Source organism: Schistocerca cancellata, chromosome 2, assembly GCF_023864275.1.
Source record: "Schistocerca cancellata isolate TAMUIC-IGC-003103 chromosome 2, iqSchCanc2.1, whole genome shotgun sequence".
Taxonomy (NCBI): Eukaryota; Metazoa; Arthropoda; class Insecta; order Orthoptera; family Acrididae; genus Schistocerca; species Schistocerca cancellata.
The window spans coordinates 130,647,945-130,668,365 of NC_064627.1; positions in this window are offsets into that span (position 1 = coordinate 130,647,945).

Sequence of the window (20,421 nt, forward strand, 5' to 3'; positions counted from 1 at the left end):
TAGTCTCCAGAAAAGTCATTATACTCGAACATAATACCTGTTACAAAATTCTACAACTGATCAAGGTTAGAGGTATAGGTCTACAGTTCTGCACATATGTTCAACATGCCTTCTTGAAAACGGGGATGACCTGTGCCCTTTTCCAATCCTTTGGAACACTACGCTCTTCTAGAGACCTATGGTACAGCGCTGCAAGAATGGGGGTAAGTTCCTTCACATACTCTGTGTAAAATTGAACTGGTATCCCATCAGGTCCAGTGCCGTTTCCTCTTTCGAGTGATTTTAATTGTTTCTCTATCCCTCTGCCGTCTATTTCGATATCTACCATTTTGTAATCTGTGCGACAATCTAGAGAAGGTTAATGACTGCTTCACAGTGTGTGCTATTTGGCTTCTGCCAACCAACATCAGATTTTTTGAATCGAACTAGTGGGAACTCTTCCTACATTTCCTTTGTTCCTATAACCTACCATTCTTCAATAATCACTAGGTCCCTCTTCTTCACTTCACATCCCTTTCCCTGCTTTCCCTCCCATTCTACACATATTTTATCCCATCAACACACCTACATAGTCCTTTCCCCTTATCTTCTCCTCTTTTCTCCCTCTCTCCTTCCTCCCCCCCCCCCCCCCCCCACACACACACACAAATCCCCACCCTGCCTTCCTCAGCACAGCACCTAGCATTCCTATCCTAACCCCATCAGGTCCTTGCATGCTCCCACAGGCAGCAATAGCATTTTCACCCAACCCACTCCTGCAATACCTTCCCATTCCCACCCCACATCTATTCCTTAGCCCCCTACCTATTCAAGCTAGACTCCTATTCACATCAGCCACAGTTACAATTAGACCTTAGAGTTCAGAGACAGTGGCCATGTTTGTGTGCATGTCAGTGTGTATGTGTTCTCTACTTCAGGAGAAGAACAAAGTCCAAAAGCATAAATATTCAGCAGACTATTTCATTATACCTGCCTGCAACTCAATGGCTCCTCTATGTCGTGAGTAGCAACTATCCCTTCCAAATTGTTGTTGTGCCATCCTGGAATTCCAGTTTAAGGAAAAAGTTTTGTTTACAAGTACTGTGCTCCTCAAAGGCAGTATGCATGGACTGTGTAAAAATATTTTTATAAACAATTTCATCCATTTTTTTGAGAAAAAATAGATATGTAGTTCCCTAGAGCTCTTTGTGTGTTTTTTTTTGTATAAAAATGTTATTGGATTATTAAATTATTTAATTATATACTTCCATGAAGAAATAGGTATTACTAAGATCACTTAAACTACATTTCCATGGTCTACCATGAAAATTAAGTTGTATTTAGTGCAATCTTATGAGGTAACAGAAAACACTCTGTTGTATAATATTCCATTATAATGTAGAAAGTATTAATGTGCAGTTATGATTTTTGCCAGTGATGGCGAGTCCTCTCATTGTGCCAAGCATTATTGGGAGTCTTAAATCTCACTAAATCCCTTGCATTTCTTGAATCCAAGAAGAGTAAATAATTCACCAATAAATCTTGACTGTTTGTTCAAAATACATTTTCCTTATGTGACTTTCCTCAGTTACAATAGAGACACCTGTTCTGATATACAGTGGGGCAAGGCTTAAGAAAACGGAGAGTAATTACTGCCACTAGAACTCATCAATAGTTTACTGTGCAAAATGAACATATGTAAGAAACTACACTACTGGCCATTTAAGTTGCTAAACCAAAAAGGAATGCAGATGATAAACGGGTATTCATTGGACAAATATATTATACTAGAACTGACATGTGATTACATTTTCATGCAATTTGGGTGCATAGATCCTGAGAAATCAGTACCCAGAACAACCACCTCTGGCTGTAATAACGGCCTTGATACGCCTGGGCATTGAGTCAAACAGAGTTTGGATGGCGTGTACAGGTACAGCTGCCCATGCAGCTTCAACATGATACCACAGTTCATCAAGAGTAGTGACTGGCCTTCACCAGTTGCTTGGCCACCATTGATCAGTCGTTTTCAATTGGAGAGAGATCTGGAGAATGTGCTGGCCAGGGCTGCAGTCAAACATTTTCCATACCAAGAAAGGCCCGTACAGGACCTGCAACATGTGGTCGTGCATTATCCTGCTGAAACGTAGGGTTTTGCAGGGATCAAATGAAGGGTAGAGCCACAGGTCGTAACACAACTGAAATGTAATGTCCACTGTTCGAAGTGGTGTCAATGCGAACAAGAGGTGACTGAGACATGTAACCAATGGCACCCCGTACCGTCACTCCGGGTGATACGCCAGTGTGGCGATGACGAATACAAACTTCCAATGTGCTTTCACCGCGATGTCACCAAACACGGATGCAACCATCATGATGCTGTAAACAGAACCTGAATTCATCCGAAAAAATGATGTTTTGCCATTCGTGCACCCAGGTTCCTTGTTGAGTACACCATCACAGGCACTCCTGTCTGCGATGCAGCGTCAAGGGTAACTGCAGCCATGGTCTCCAAGCTGATAGTCCATGCTGCTGCAAACTTCATCAAACTGTTTGTGCAAATGGTTGTTGTCTTGCAAACGTCCCCGTCTGTTGACTTAGGGATCGAGATGTGGCTGCACGATCTGTTACAGCCATGTGCATAAGATGTCTGTCATCTCGACTGCTAGTGGTACGAGGCCATTGGGATCCAGCTCGGCATTGCATATTACCCTTCTGAACCCACCAGTTCCATATTATGCCAACAGTCATTGGATCTCAACCAACACGAGCAGCAATGTTGCGATACGATAAACCACAATCGCGATAGGCTATAATCCAACTTTTATCAAAGTCAGAAATGTTATGGTACACATTTCTCCTCCTTACATGAGGCATCACAATAACGTTTCACCAGGCAACGCTGGTCAACTGCTGTTTGTGTATGAGAAATTGGATGGTAACTTTCCTCATGTCAGGACATTGTAGGTGTCGCCACCGGCGCCAACCTTGCGTGAATGCTCTGAAAAGCCAATCATTTGCATATCACAGCATCTTCTTCCTGTCAGTTAAACTTCAAGTCTGTAGCACATCATCTTCATGGTGTAGCAATTTTAATGGCCAGTAGTGTATATTAAAGATAGGCATTCCTACTGTGTCTAGCTACATAAACGAAAATGTAAATGTTCAAACAATGGAAATTCCAGGATGGAATGTAACAATATTATGAGGAGGAAAGTTACTACTTCCCCCAAATAGCTGAGATGCTGTGTTGCAGATAGGCACAACAAAAAGATTTTCACACTTAAAGCTTTTGGCCAATGGCTTTTGTCACCAACATACACACACATGCACACACACACTCACACAAATGCAGCTCACACATATGACTCATGTCATGGCCATTGACCATTGGCCAAAAGCTTTAAATGTAAATGTTCATTTGCTCAAAATCTTATATCTCAAAGTTATTCACCAATTGCTTTGAAATTCTGACACAATGTTGCACTCAGTATGTGCATTTTTGCAGACCTACTGGAGTACCGTTTGTTGAATGTAACAACACATGCAATTCGAAACATTTCTCACGCCAGATAGCTTGCTTATTGACAGCCACAGTTTCAATTTTTTTCTCACAGACAGTTTTAACTATGATAGCAGAGCATTTAAGTCACTAGACAAATTGTTATCATGTATATTGTCTTTAAAGTTACTGTCCTCACAGATCCAACAACAAACAAGGTCTCTTATACCCTGTGTTCCAATAATCCCAACCAATTTACCCTTTCACTTTAAGTGACTCTAATTGCCAATCAGTGTTGTTGGCAATAACAATAAACAAGTCTCAGTGTCAGAGAGAGAGAGGGGAAGAGCAGATGGATGCAGGAAGGGGGGGGGGGGGTAAATGGACAAAGGAAGGGGGAAGGAGTATGTGGAGAGAGCTGGCAGAGAAGATTAGGATGTATATCCAATTCCAATACACATTTAGCAATTGCAAAGCATTGTGGACTGTAACATGCAATAAGCCATTTGGACCATGTATATTGTCAAATTTATGATCTTATCTTTTTTTATCTTATTCGAAATTTAGTAAGCTCTGACTGTATAGCAGTATATGTCATATTAACACAGTTAACCCTGTGATTAAAAAACAAATTTCATTAATTTACTGCACTACAAAAACATATTTTTATGTGAATATATGTTAGCATAAATTTTTCTATTGTGCTGTTGAGCAAATGTCATTTCTTCATATTTATTTTTGATTTAATGCTCTTATGTTTCGACCTTGATATGACTATATCATTACTGATGTACTTTGGAATGATGTTAACTGGGTGAGGTTTGCTGGTATGTTGTATGTGTGGTGGGAAGGAAGGAAGGAGAAATGTAAAATTTTCCTGAGGTGCGTAGAAATGGAATGTATTTCACTGAGTGAATATTGTAAATTAATCAGGGGAAATGGTTGTGACTTCTATTTTTCAGCTTTATACTAAATAATATGCAGTATTTAACTAAAAGTGATTGGTTGCACCCTATTTATTTATAATGTTTACATTTTTCAGGAAGATCAAATTTTATGGAATAGAAATTATCAGTTTAAAAAGCATCAATGATCGCTCATTCTCATGTTTTACACTCTTAGTTTTATGTTATGTATCTTCAATGATTGATGGTGTTGTGTTGTGTTGTGTTACATGGAAATTCATAGCTTTGTAAAGCTTTCTCTTTAATATCTCAATAGTATTCATATTTTTACATCTGACAAGAGGGTGCATACAACATGCATAATTACTGTTAAATTCCCCCCCCCCCCTCCCCCCCACTCAAACTCTGCTCCTATTCCTGTCACAAATGATGCACTGTCAGTAAACCAAAGAACAATTTGGAGTAGTAATTAAAGTCCAAGGAGAAGAAATAAAAAAATTTAGGTTTACCAAAATAAAAAAAATTGAGGTGACAGTGACATTGCAATTCTTTCAGAGACAGCAAAGGGCTTGGAAGAGCAGTTGAATGGAATGGACTGTGTCTCATAAGGTTGGGTGGTTTAAAAGAGGGGGAAAGGGACCAAACTATGAGGTGATTGGTCCCTTGTTCCAAAGGAAACAATGTCACAAGGGTCCGAATAAGACAATGAGACAACACGAAACAGAATGAAAGGAAAAACCATGACGACTGAAGGGCAACAAACACTTAAATGGACAAAAGAGGACAATAAAACCACAAAGATGCAAAAAACAGGTAGAAGTGGTTAAAACAAGAAAGCAGGTTACCATGGCTGGCTGACCATGAGGATAAAAAGGAAAAGCCAGCCTCACTGCAACACATTAAAACCCCAACCCTGAAAGCACTAGGATAAAGGACACACAGGGACAAAGGTCATGCACTGAAACTTAGAGCAAGTGATAAAACTCACCCTCAGGAACAAAATGTAAAACTAAAGCTGCTGTTGAGGCATTGTCACCAAATACCAAAGGTAGGGTGCTGGGAAGGTTAAAAGTATGCTGCAAAGTGGCTAAAAGTGGGCAGTCCAGCAAGAGATGTATGACCATCACTTGTGAGCCACAGTGAGACCGAGGTTGGTCCTCACGATGGAGAAGGTAACCATGCGTCAGCCACGTATGGCCAATGCAGAGCTGGCAGAAAACCACAGAGTCCCTGCGAGAGGTGTGCACAGAGGTCTTTGGCACAATTGTAGTTTTCTTAATGACACACAGCTAGTTGTGTGTACTGAGGTTATGCCATTCCATCTCTCAAAGCTGCAAAATCTTGCGGTGTAATACTGAACACAGGTCACTTTCAGAGAAGCCGATCTCCATAAGCGGTTTCTGGGTAGCCTGTCGGCAAGTTTGTTGCCTGGGATTCCGACATGATCTGGGGTGCAGACAAACACCACTGATCGACTGGATCATTCCAGGGCATAGATGGGCTCCTGGATGGTCGCTACCAAAGGATGAAGAGGGTAGCACTGGTCGACAGCTTGTAGACTGCTCAAGGAGTCAGTACACAGGAGAAATGATTCGCCTGAGCATGAGTGGATGTTCTCAAGAGCACGATATGGCCACCAGCTCTGAAATGAAAACACTGCAGCCATCTAGCAAGGAGTGTTGTTCTATATGTCATCCATGAACACAGGCAAAGCCAATGCGACCATCAGCCATCGAGCCATTGGTGTAAACCACTTCATGGGCCCGGTACATGTCGAAAATCGAGAGGAGGTGACAGCAGAGAGTCGCAGGGTTAACTGAGTCCTTAGGGCCATTTGAAAGGTCCAGGCAAGGCGGCAGCCTAGGTGTACACCATGGAGGTGTTTGTGAATGGACCTCAAGTATAGGTGGTAAAGGAGAGAAGGGGTCACACATGGAATGCAGTTGTAAGCCCTGACCTGGGCTGCCAATGTGGGAGATGAACTGCCATGGGTGGGAAAAGGAGATGGTAATTCGGATGCACAGGAGAACTATAAACATGAGCAATGTAACTGGAGAGCAATTGCGCACACCTAACCTGCAATGGAGGGATTCCAGCCTCCACCAGGACACTGGTCACCGGGCTCGTCCTAAAAGCTCCTGTCAGTAGCCAAATTCCTCAGTGGTGTACTGGGTTGAATAAAAACAAATCTGAGGGTGCCACCAAACCATAAACCATACTCCCGTAGCCAAGGCGGGATTGAACAAGTGCTCTGTAGAGGTGCAGCAGCTAGAGCGATCTGCACCCCAGATAATGTAGCTCAGGCAGCGGAGGGAACTGAGGTGCTGCCAGCATTTCCACTTAAGCTGACAGAGGTGAGGAAGCCAAGTCAATTGGGTGTCGAAAACCAGTCCTAAACATCAATATGTCTCCACTACAGTGAGTGGATCATCATTAAGGTAAAGTTCTGGTTCTGGATGAATGGTATGATTCTGGCAGAAGTGCATAACACATGACCTTGCAGCCGAAAACTGGAAACCGTAGGCTAGAGCCCATGACTGCACCTTGTGGATGGCTCCCTGTAGGCACTGCTCAGGAACATCAATACTTGTGGAGCAGTAAGAAACGCAGAAGTCATCTGCATAAGAGACGGTGAGATGGACGGTGCTACAGCTGCTGCTAGACTATTAATGGCCACTAAAAGTAGAGAGACACTCAATTTGGAGCTCTGCGGGACCACATTCTCCTGGATATGGGGCGAACTATGGGAGGGACCAACTTGTACATAGAAAGTACGAAGCAACAGGAGATTTCCGATAAAAATCAGGAGTGGGCCTCTGAGACCCCACTTGTATAATGTGGCAAGGATATGATGTCGCCAGGTCGTGTCATACACTTTTCGTAAATCAAAAAAGACAGCAACCAGGTGTTTGCATCTGGAAAAGGCTGTTTGGATGGCAGACTCGAGAGACACAAGATTATCAGTGGTAGAGCAACCTTGGCGGAAGCTGCCCTGTCATGGAGCCAGTAGGTCATGTGACTCCAGAAGCCAACCCCACCTGCCGACACACCATATGTTCCAGCAGGTTACAAAGAAATTTAGTGAGGCTAATGGGCTGATAGCTATCCACACAAGGGGGTTTTTGCTGGACTTAAGCACTGGAATGGTGGTGTTCTCCTGCCATTGCAATGGAGAGACACCATTGCACCACCTTCGGTTGAAGATGACGAGAAGATGTCACTTGTAGTCAGATGAGAGATGTTTAATCATCTAACCATGGATCTAATCTGATCCAGGAGCTGTGTTGGGGCAATGTGCAAGGACACTGAGGAGCTCTCACTCTGTAAATGGGGCGTTATAGGGTTCACTGTGATGTGTAGCAAACAAGAGGACTATCCTTTCCATCCACTGTTTGAAGGTGCAAAAGGCTGGAGGTTAGTTCTCCAATGCAGTCTCGAGCATAGTGCTCAGCAAATTGCTCAGCAATCACGTTTGAGTCAGTAGACAACACGCCATTAATGTTAATGCCAGGGACACCTGTTGGGGTCTGGTACCCAAAGAGACGTCTGATCTACATCCAGACTCAGGAAAGTGACGTATGGTGCCCAATAGTCGAGACATATCTCTCCCACCATTCTGCCGCTGTCTTTTGATAAGCTGGCGAACATGGCCATGGAGCCACTTAAAGGCTTTGAGGTGCTTCAGGGAAGGGTACTGTGGTAGTGCTTGCTGACGCTCCTTAATTGCCTCAGCGACTTCTGGCGACTACCACGGAACTGCCTTTTGATGGGGGCACCCGAAAGAGCGTGGGATCGTGTTTTCTGCCGCATTAATGATTGTTGTAGTCACCTGCTCAACCATCACATTACCGTGTGCAGGAGAGTCAACAGTGACAGCAGAGGTGAAAGTTTCCCAGTCCGCCTTGTTTAAAGCTCATCTGGGCAAGCGTCCATGGGCCTGATGTGGGGGCAGTGACAGGAAGATGAGGAAGTGGTTACTACCACACAGGTCGGCATGTGCTTTCCAGTGGATAGATGGGAGAAGTCCTGGGCTACAAATGGATAAAGCAGTGAATGAGTAACTACCACACTGAAATGTGTGGTGGCCCCAGTATTTAAGAGGCAGAGGTCGAACTGAGACAGTAAAGTTTCGACATCTCTGCCTCACCAGTAAGCATGGTGCCACCACACAAGGTGTTTTGGGCATTAAAATCTCCCAAAAGTAGGAAATGTTTAGGGAGTTGATCAATCAGTGCAGCTAATACATTCAGTGCTACTACAACATCTGGAGGAAGATATACACTGCAGACAATTATTTCTTATGTAGCCATTATTCTGACAGCGACAGCTTCAAGAGGGGTTTTGAAGGGGCACAGTCGAACTACAGACAGAGTATAGGACATAAACGCAATCTCCACTTGACACTCGATTATAGTCACTACGGTTCCTTTAATATCCCTTACAGCCATGGAGGGCAGGGGTCCGCATTGCCTGGAACCAGATTTCCTGGATTTCCTGGAGAGCAATGCAGAAAGCAGGTGTAAAGCTCAACAGTTGGTGTAGCTCGGCCAGGTGGTGGAGAAAACCGATCGCAAGACTGGGAAGGCATGGAACATTCGATGAGGCAGTTTGCGTCTGAGGGTCACCTACTGCCACGGACTTAATGCCTGAGCAGTCTATATCCATTGTTCTTTCAGACATGTCTGAAAGAACAGATACCATCTTAGTATAGATATAGTTCAGGCTCACCAGTCACTTGACCTTCTTCTTAGGTGTGGATGCACAAACAGTGACTGAACTCTTATGGGAATTGGCAACGCGCTGCGAGTAATGAGTGTAATGGGCAGGGGCACTACTAATGCAGTGTGGGACAATATATTGAGAATGTGGGTTTCACAGGAGGCATGTCAGAGATAAATTCCTGCAGTTGCACTATCCTCTGTGTCCTCCGTGGCTCAGATGGATAGAGTGTCTGCCATGTAAGCAGGTGATCCTGGGTTCAAATCCCAGTTGGGGCACACATTTTCATCTGTCTCCATTGATGTATGTCAATGCCTGTAAGCAGCTAAGGGTTTTCATTTCATTGTAATTATATTCATTGTTGATTGGCGACTCCATGTTGTCCTGTGCACTACGACCAGATAACAAGTAAACTTGAAAAAAGAGACAGCATTGGTCGTATATTTTTTACTATCGCAAACTCGATTTTCTGTCACTGAGTGACCATGTTCAGTGCTATATTGTATAACTTAAATTAGGATGCACTGTTGTCAATAAGCTTACGGCAATCACATAGACTCTATAGCTTATTGACAACAGTGCATCCTAATTTAAGTTATACAATATAGCACTGAAGATGGTCATTCAGTGACAGAAAATCGATTTTGCGATAGTAAAAAATATACGACCAATGCTGTCTCTTTTTTCATATATTCATTGTGTTTGAGGGTCTGGCGAGATATAGGTCCTCAGTGGACACCACAATCTCCACCTCATCCCCAGACACAGAGCTTATAGGTAATGGTGGTGTGGGTGCCACCACAATTTCCTTGGTCTCAGGGGTCTTCTTTTTGGACTTTTCTCACTGCTCCTTGGGTTTCTCTGGCTGGGAGGGCTTCACTGATTCAGTCTCCTGGACTGAGGAGGATTGTGAAGCCATGCAACGAGCTGCTTTTGGGCACTTCAGTCACTGCCAGATGTCATCTTTTGCACTAGCAGAAACCTGGGAAGGGAGTGGTGAGAGGAGCTGAAGAAGACGCTTCTCCAGCTGGGAAGTGGGGACTGATGAACCCAATGGTTCAATGGTTGGGGAGGGGGGGGGGGGGAGGGCAGGGCAGTGCTCCTGAGGTAGGTGGTGTAGGAGCAACAGGTGGAGGGGGGGGGGGGGCAGGGCAGTGCTCCTGAGGTAGGTGGTGTAGGAGCAACAGGTGGGGGGGGGGGGGGGGAGAGAGGAGGGGAATTGCCCCACAACATCAAGGGGGCAGGTGCAGACTTCTGGCTCTGAGAACCGACTGGAATTCACTGAACTGATGGGGCTACAACTGTTCTTATGGTGGCGGCGTATGAGATCATAGCCACAGGATGCAGGTACTCACATTTTCTCTTAGCCTCAGTGTAGGTCAGTCAGCCCAATATCTTGTATTCCATGACTTTCCTCTCTTTCTGCAAAACCCAGCAGTCTGGTGAACAAGGTGAATGATGCTTGCCGCAGTTGACACAGATGGGAGATGGGGCATATGGAGTATTGGGATGTGATGGATATCCACAGTCTTGACATGTGACACTGGAAGTACAGTGGGAAGATATGTGGCCAAACTTCCAGCACTGAAGGAGTCCACACCCTGCCTATCTAACCCATGTTAATTTAGGCAAGTATTTGACCCATTTCTGAAAAAAAAACTATTTGATGCAGGACCTTAATATTTTTACTGTATGTTACATGAAGCTAATAGAGTCAACTGTACTAAATTCTACTTTATCCATTTAATAGTTTTTAAGAAATACTTTTTTAAATTTATTAACAAAAAATATTAAGTTTTTTCTGCAGAAATTTTTTTTTAGCTTCCTAATGGGGGAATATTAATGAATGTAGTACCAGAGGCGGCTTTTTATGTTATGCAGAGTCTCTGAAAATTTCATTCATTTATCTATGATAGTTTCTGATATAATGGGGCATATGTACTGAAAATTTTAGTTTGCGGGAAATTGACTTTAAAGACAAAACTTTTGAAATTTGTTACTCACAGTTAATTGGAACTGTTCTGCTGCATATATGACCGTTTTTTGGCCTCTAGCAGGTCTTCCAGCTTCTTTTTAACCTTCCTGGATGTTTGTCTTGCTTTCTTGGCCATATTAGATGCAGACCTGTCCGCATTGGCTATCCTCATTTTATCGCAATGTTGGAGCCCAGTGATCATATTTTCAGCAGGATTAATTCCCAGATTTTTCAGTACAAACACTTTCCAATATTACCACAATTAAATGTAATAACAGCATGATGAACCCCTAGTTTCATTTTATGTATGCCTACAAATACAGTTTTAGGAAGGCGGTTCCAAATTATGCTGTTGAAACATTCGTTTGGGTTCTGTGTCTGCCCATGTAGACATTTCCTTAGAAGGTCAGGATGAGCCAAGTCTCCAAAAATAGGTTTAATTGCTGTAATAACAGCAGCAGGAAGAGAAGGCTGGTGAGAATAAGATTCTCCAGTTGCCTGAGCCCTATTGTATTTACACCATGAATTTTCTCCTGATGGACACATTCCATGACATCAGTAGAGGACTTATGGAAGAATATGGCCCAAACATCTCTCTTCATTTCCTCCAGACTTTTTTATTTCTCCTAACTGGCTGCCCATAGTATACCTGCAAGTTTTCTATTTCAGTTTTAGTTAACCGACCCTGTCTGGTCAACAGTTTTCATTCTTCTAATTTTTTTCCTCTCATATCAACAATTAGTTTCTTCAGCCTTGTTTCCAAACGTTTTTGCACATGGCCTACTCATTCTATTTTGCTAATAATGGCATCTCCATATGGCTTAGAGTTCACTACATTGTCATATGCCTTACTGTCACCATCGCCCAAATATTTGATGTACCGTAAACCTCTTGTTTCTATGGAGCGATGAAATATTTGTTGTACTCCATGAACTTCCATACCACCACTTGTTCCTCTAAAATTAGCCACACAGTTGTGTTCTTCATGTTCATTGACTTTACAACATTTGCAATATTAAGACATTATCTCCACATCTAACACTTTACCGTTGTCTTCACTCGTGGCAATCACTACTCCACTCAGAAAAGTATGTCCTCTTTTCTGCCAACTTCCATCAAGTGCAACTGCAATATCTGAACATTCATCATTTTCTTACATGGCTTCCCTAGTAGCCAGTTTCATGCTTTCCTCACTGACCTCACAGTCAGCTTTCTCTAATATTGCAGTCAGTTTTTCAAATTTATTTGGTGGTTGGTGTAAGTTCATCACTGAACAAAATATTCTCCCTGCAACCATGCTCTTGCCAATGGATCATAAAGCTTAAACTAATCTAGTACTGATTTCATTAGGGCCACTTGCATCTGGTTTTGAAGAACTAATAAATGAAATTACAACTGAGCATTTAGTGCAAATTAAATCCAGAGCAATTGCTAGGCCATTTCTCCCATTGGCACTTTCACAAATTTACACACTATGTGACTCACCACACTGTCTACATTGCACAAATTTAGAAATTACATCTCATAATATTCTCAAATTTATAATAATGTTACTGCACCCCTTGTCACTTACAATAAATTCATTGTAGCTCTCTTGAAATGGTGAGAGCTACCTTGATGATGCACTTGTTGAAGAATTATGATTAGAAACATTGTTGCCAGGTGATATAACCTCTTGTAGAGAAAGCTTTCTAAACTTGTTTCCTCTAAATTTTTGTTTCTTGAAAATGCCTATATGTTTCGTCATCTTCAATAAACACAACAAAACACACATAAACAAGCACTGCATATGTAAGTATAACAGCTACTGGCAATCACACTTGAACAAAACTAACCGTTTAAATGTGTGTTGTTTACAAACAGCAGAAACAAAACAATACTGACTGTTTCATTCCAAGGACAGCCAACACGCTTGGGAGTAAAAAAAAAATCCCTAGTGTGCAATGTAGGGGATATAAAGATCTAAAATATATGCAGAAAAGCGGGTGACAGAAAAGTGGGCTTGGCACATAAACACACATGGTAGGAAAATGCTCTTTAAATGGTTGAAATTTTTTTTTTCATAAAAACTCTTTTCAGAGTACTTAAATAAAACCTTACTCTATTGAAATATGATGAAAACCAAATATCATTTTTTTTTTCAACTTGAACCATGGTGTGGTCCCCTTAAAACACATCAGGGCAGGGATATATGGCTTGACATCACAGCAGTAGACCGTCACCTTGACCTTCTCGGGTAAAGTGTCACCCTCGAAGGCCAAGATGAAGGCACCAGTGGCAACCTGATTATCCCTCAGACCCCAGTGTATGCACCACACAAAATGAACACCTTGCAGCTCTGAATTGGTGTGCAGCTCATCATCAGACTGCAAATAATGGTCCCTGTAGAATATAACATGCTGGACCATATTTAAGCTCTTATGTGGCATGATGGTAACAGAAAAATCCCCCATTTGTTACAAGCGAGTAAAGCCCATGACTGGGCAGATGATGCTGTTTTTATCAAGACTGACCCAGAGCCCTCCACCTCCCCAAATGTGTCCCTTAAATGCTCTACAAAAAACTGTGGCATCATCAAAACACAGGAGTCCCCATTAGTTCTCATACATACAAGGTACCAGGCCGAATAAGGTTCACTGCCATCCTTAGCCCGGCATTCCTCCCATGGTGTGGTCAGGGAGGAGAATGATTTAGGGTTGTACTTTCTTGCATTGTACTGAGACTTGGAACACTTAGGGGCCGCTGGTGTCTGATCACCAGCCAGTGATGATGTGATACGCTTCATCACACATCATCCACCCTGATGCCACCCACTCTGACCAAGGACCCTCCCCATGGGTGCCATCCAGTTGCAGAAAAAGTCATCTGGCAGGATGGCCTTTGCTGAGAGTCCCTATGCCCCAGGGTGATGGGCATCTACTCCTTGGCATACTTAGGGAGTTAAAGGCACAAGCATCAGCAGAGTGATCCCTGTGTTGTCAGGGGGCTGCAACCAACAGGGTACATGGTGGCCCCACAACAATGGACCACTCTGATCAGGTGACCAGGGGCCCTCCCCACGGGTGCCACCCACCACCACAACAGACTTGCTACCATGCTGGATATGAGATGAAGTCCATGGTTATCATAGGCCCAGAAAGCAACACTGTATAGTGCATAGTGGAAAACACACCCAGGAAGGTGTCCTCGCCCAATAGATGGAGAATGAGCTGGACTGCAATGCGATGAAGAGAAAGTGGGCTAATGATGGACACAATGCACCATATAAGGTGCTCTTCCCCAACTGGCTTGCTCTTCAGGAAAATTTTGAAAAATGGAGGTCAAACCCTACAGTGAACTATCACATAAAGGCCAAAACGTGAGAGACTCCTTTTAGCCACCTCTTATGACAGGCAGGAATACCTTGGGCCTATTCTAATCCCCAGACCCAGAGGGGTGTCTCAAAAGGATGATATAAGATGAATATAAAAAAAAGCAAAGAATTAAATCAGGTGATGATAATGGAATTAGATTAGGAAATGAGGCTCTTAAAGCAGTAGATGAATTTTGCTATTTGAGTAACAAAATAACTTATTATAACCAAAGTTGAGAGTAGATCAAATGCAAACTGGCAACAGCAAGAAAAGCATTTCTGATTAAGAAAAGTTTGTTAACACTGAATACAGGTTTAAGTGTTACGAAGTATTTTCTGAAGATATTTGTATGGAGTGTAGCCATGTATGGGAATGAAACATGGATGGTAAACAGTTTAGACAAAAAGATAATAGAAGATCTTTAAATATGGGGTGAAAGAATGCTGAAAATTAGATTTGTAGATTATGTAACTAATGATGAGGTAGTGAATTAACAGGGAAGAAAAGAAATCTGTGGCACAATTTGAATGAAGGAAGGGATTGTTTGATAGGGCACATTCTGAGACATCAAGTAATCACCAACTTAGTATTGAAGGGAGATGTGGGTGGTAAAAATCATAGAGGCACACCAAGAGATGAATACAGTAAGCAGATTCAGAAGGATGTTGGTTGTGGTAGTTATTTGGAGATGAGGAGCATTAAGAAACTTCCTGGCAGATTAAAACTGTGTGCCAGTCTGAGACTCGAACTCGGGAACTTTGCCTTTCATGGGCAAATGCTCTACCATCAGAGCTACCCCAGCACAACTCACAACCCATCCTCACAGCTTCAATTCTGCCAGTACCTCATCTCCTACCTTCCAAACTTCACAGAAGCTCTTCTGCAAATCTGGAGAACGAGCACTCCTGGAAGAAAGGATATTGTGGAGACATGGCTTAGCCACAGCCTGGGGGATGTTTCCAGAATGAGATTTTCATTCTGCAAAGGAGTGTGCACTGATATGAAACTTCCTGGCAGATTAAAACTGTATGCCGGACCGAGACTCGAACTCGGGACCTTTGCCTTTCACGGACAAGTGCTCCACCATGAGGAGCATTGCACAGGATAGAGTACCATGGAAATCTGCTCCAAACCAGTGTTTGAACTGAGGAACAATGACAACAACAACAGTCTGTATAAGAATGACTTTCTATGATATGAACAAACTTTGTAGAATTATTTAATTTGTAACATATATAAGGATGGTCCATCCTATCATGAACTATTGTACTAAGTACATAATACACTGATGACCCAAAATTTTATGAGCACCTCCTTAACAGCATGTTTGTTCACCTGTAGAATGCAATACAGCAGCAATTCTGCATAGCATGGATTCAATAAGACCCTTTTTAGGTCCCTAGAATTATGTGATACAAGAATCCGATCCACAGATCACACTATTTCTACAAACTGTAGGCCAGAAGTTTGTAGTCAAGGACCTGGTGCCTGATAGTATTCCTGGTATGTTCATACCATAAGAATGTGATGGTCAAGGCATCAGTGTGAGTTCACTGCCATGTTCCTCAAGTCACTGTAGCATCATTCTGGCCTTGTAATAGGGATAGTCGTCCTGCTTAAAGATGCCACTGCTGTTGAGGAAGATATCAGACACAAAAGGACACATGTGGTCCACAATAATATTCATGTGGTCTACAGCTGTGATGGTGCCTTTGATTACTGCCACAGGTCCCCTGAAATCCCAGATGGATGTGTCCTACAGCATAATACTGTCCCCACAGGCCTGCATCCATGGCATGGTGCCCTATTTCCAACATCCTTTCGCCTGGATGATGGTGTATCTAGACGTGACAACTGACTTTGTGTGACAAGAAATGAGATTTGTTTGACCAGGTGACATGTTCGCATTGATTTATTGTCCAATCTCAATGATCCAGTGCCTACTGCAGTTATAACTGATGATGTCACAGAGTCATCATGGGAACAGGTAGGAGTCATCTGTTGCAGATGTTCTACACTGTGTGCTGAATTGTGTGTCTCCATCAACACTGAACTCTGTCATGAGATGTGCCACAGATCACTGCCTATCCTACTTTAGAGAGTGGAGAAGCCTATGAGATAAGGTCCGTCATAAGGTTTGGATGCCCAATGTATTTTTGGCCACTTGTAGTTTCATCATCCTTCAACTACTTTACATATGTTCTCACGACAGTAACATGCAACCAGCCAACCAGCATTCTCATTTCCAAGATGCTCATTCGAAGGTGCCAGTCATAACAATCTGCCCTTTGTCAAAGTTGCTTATATCAATGTATTTCCCCATTTGTGGCCCTTATCATCGGAAGAATGATTCTCTATTCACTTCTGGTCTGTTTGTATACTTTCATTAGCATGTTATGTGCCTATAATGTCATCAGACATTATTCAGTCCACAGTGGTCTGTGGTCACAATGTTTTGGACCTTGCCATTGGTGGAGAGGCTCACGTGCCTCAGCGATACAGATGGCCATACCGTAGGTACAACCACAATGAAGGGGTATCTGTTGAGAGGCCAGACAAACATGTGGTTCCTGAAGAGGGACAGCAGCCTTTTCACTAGTAGCAGGAGCAACAGTCTCGATGATTGACTAATCTGGCCTTGTAACACTAATCAAAATGGCCTTGCTGTCCTGGTACTGTGAACGGCTGAAAGCTAGGGGAAACTACAGCCGTAATTTTTCCCGAGGGCATGCAGCTTTACTGTATGGTTTAATGATGATGGCGTCCTCTTGGGGAAAATATTCCAGAGGTGAAATAGTCCCCCCTTTGGATCTATGGGCGGGGACTACTCAAGAGGATGTTGTTATCAGGAGAAAGAAAACTGGCATTCTACGGATTGGATCGTGGAATGTCAGATCCCTTAATTGGGCAGGTAGGTTAGAAAATTTAAAAAGGGAAATGGATAGGTTAAAGTTGGATATAGTGGGAATTAATGAAGTTCGGTGGCAGGAGGAACAAGACTTTTGGTCAGGTGAATACAGGGTTATAAATACAAAATCAGGTACGGGTAATGAGGGAGTAGGTTTGATAATGAATAAAAAAATAGGAGTGCAGGTAAGCTACTACAAACAGCACAGTGAACACATTATTGTGGCCAAGGTACACACAAAGCCCATGCCTACTACAGTAGTACAAGTTTATGTGCCAACTAGCTGTGCGGATGATGAAGAAATTGATGAAATGTATGATGAGACAAAATAAATTATTCAGGTAGTGAAGGGAGATGACAACTTAATAGTCATGGGTGACTGGAATTCAAGAGTAGGAAAAGGGAGAGAAGGAAACATAGTAGGTGAACATGGATTGGGGTAAGAAATGAAAGAGGAAGCCGTCTGGTAGAATTTTGCACAGAGCATAACTTAATCATAGCTAACACTTGGTTCAAGAATCATGAAAGAAGGTTGTGCACATGGAGGAATCCTGGATATACTAGAAGGTATCAGATAGATTATATAATGGTAAGATGGAGATTTAGGAACCAGGTTTTAAATTGTAAGACATTTCCAGGGGCAGATGTGGACTCTGACTACAATCTATTGGTTATGAACTGTAGATTAAAACTGAAGAAACTGCAAAAAGGTGGGAATTTAAGGACATGGGACCTGCATAAACTGACTAAACCAGAGGTTGTACAGAGTTTCAGGGAGAGCATAAGGGAACAATTGTCATGAATGGGGGAAATAAATACAGTAGAAGAAGAATGGGTAGCTCTGACGGATGAAGTAGTGAAGGCAGCAGAGGACCAAGTAGGTAAAAAGATGAGGGCTAGTATAAATACTTGGGTAACAGAAGAAATACAGATTTTAATTGATGAAAGGAGAAAATATAAAACTGCAGTAAATGAAACAGGCAAAAATGAATACAAACGTCTCAAAAATGAGATCGACAGGAAGTGCAAAATGGCTATGCAGGGATGGCCAAATATAAGGCTGTGGAGGCTTATCTCACTAGGAGTAAGATAGATACTGCCTACAGAAAAATTAAAGAGACCTTTGGATAAAGGATAACCACTTGTATGAATATCAAGAGCTCAGATGGAAACCCAGTTCTAAGCAAAGAAGGGAAAGCAAAAAGGTGGAAGGAGTATATAGAGGGTCTACACAAGGGCGATGTTCTTGAGGACAATATTATGGAAACGGAAGAGGATGTAGATGAAGATTAAATGGGAGATACGATACTGCATGAGGAGTTTGACAGAGCACTGAAAGACCTAAGCTGAAACAAGGCCCTGGGAGTAGACAACATTCCATTAGAACTACTGACGGCCTTGGGAGAGCCAGTCCTGACAAAACTCTACCATCTGGTGAGCAAGATGTATGAAACAGGCGAAATAACCTCAGACTTCAAGAAGAATACAATAATTCCAATCCCAAAGAAATCAGGTGTTGACAGATGTGGAAATTGCTGAACTATCAATTTAATAAGCCACAGCTGCAAAATACTAATGCGAATTCTTTACAGATGAATGGAAAAACTGGTATAAGCCGACCTTGGGGAAGATCAGTTTGGATTCTGTAGAAATATTGGAACAAGTGAGGCAATACTGACTCTACGACTTATCTTAGAAGAAAGACTAAGGAAAGGCAAACCTACGTTTCTAGTATTTGTAGACTTAGAGAAAGTTTTTGACAATGTTGACTGGAATACTCTCTTTCAAATTCTAAAGGTGGCAGAGGTAAAATACAGAGAACAAAAAGCCATTTACAATTAGTAGAGAAACCAGATAGCAGTTATAAGAGCAGCAGTTGGGAAGGGAGTGAGACAGGGTTGTAGCCTCTCCCTGATGTTATTCAATCTGTATATTGAGCAAGCAGTAAAGGAAACAAAAGAAAAATTCAGAGTAGGTATTAAAATCCATGGAAAAGAAATAAAAACTTTGAGGTTCGCCGATGACATTGTAATTCTGTCAGAGACAGCAAAGGACTTGGAAGAGCAGTTGAACGGAATGGATGGTGTCTTGAAAGGAGGATATAAGATGAACATCAACAAAAGCAAAATGAGGATAATGGAATGTAGTTGAATTAAGTCAGGAAATGCTGAGGGAATGAGATTAGGAAATGAGACACTTAAAATAGTAAAGGAGTCTTGCTATTTGGGAATCAAAATAACTGATGATGGTTGAAGTAGAGAGGATATAAAATGTAGTCTGGCAATGCCAAGGAAAGCATTTCTGAAGAAGAGAAATTTGTTAACATCGAGTAGAGATTAAGTGTCAGGAAGTCGTTTCTGAAAGTATTTGTCCGGAGTGTAGCTATGTATGGAAGTGAAACATTGACGGTAAATAGTTTGGACAAGAAGAGAATAGAAGCTTTCAAAATGTGGTGCTACAGAAGAATGCTGAAGATTAGATGGGTAGGTCACATAACTAATGAGGAGGTATTGAATAGAATTGGAGAGAAGAGGAGTTTGTGGCACAACTTGACAAGAAGAAGTGACCGGTTGGTGGGACATGTTCTGAGGCATCAAGGGATCACCAATTTAGTTTTTTTTTTTTTTTTTTGTGGTTTTAGGGCGCAAAACTTCTATGGTCATTAGCGCCCAGCCCCTGACTTAAGACAGTAAAAAACCGAAATTGAAGACTAGCAGCAATAGGAACAAACTCATAAAATTGGAGAAACTAAAAGTAGAAAGAATGCTTAAAAATCCACTACAGACAGGGGGTGATTGTCCCCAAAAAAAAACTTCAAATGACTGACGTCATTTCACTGTCACTAATAAACTGGAGAACGCGGTCGGCTGAGCGCGTGTCATCTGCTAAAATCGACGATAGATCAGGCGATAGCTGTAGACGGGAGCGTAACGGATTAAAATAGGGGCATTCAATTAAAAGGTGTCTGACCGTCCACGGCTGAGAGCAGTGGGGACAGAGTGGAGGATGATCACCACTTAAAAGATGTCTATGGCTAAAAAGACAGAGCCCTATCCGGAGTCTAGCTAAAATTACCTCCT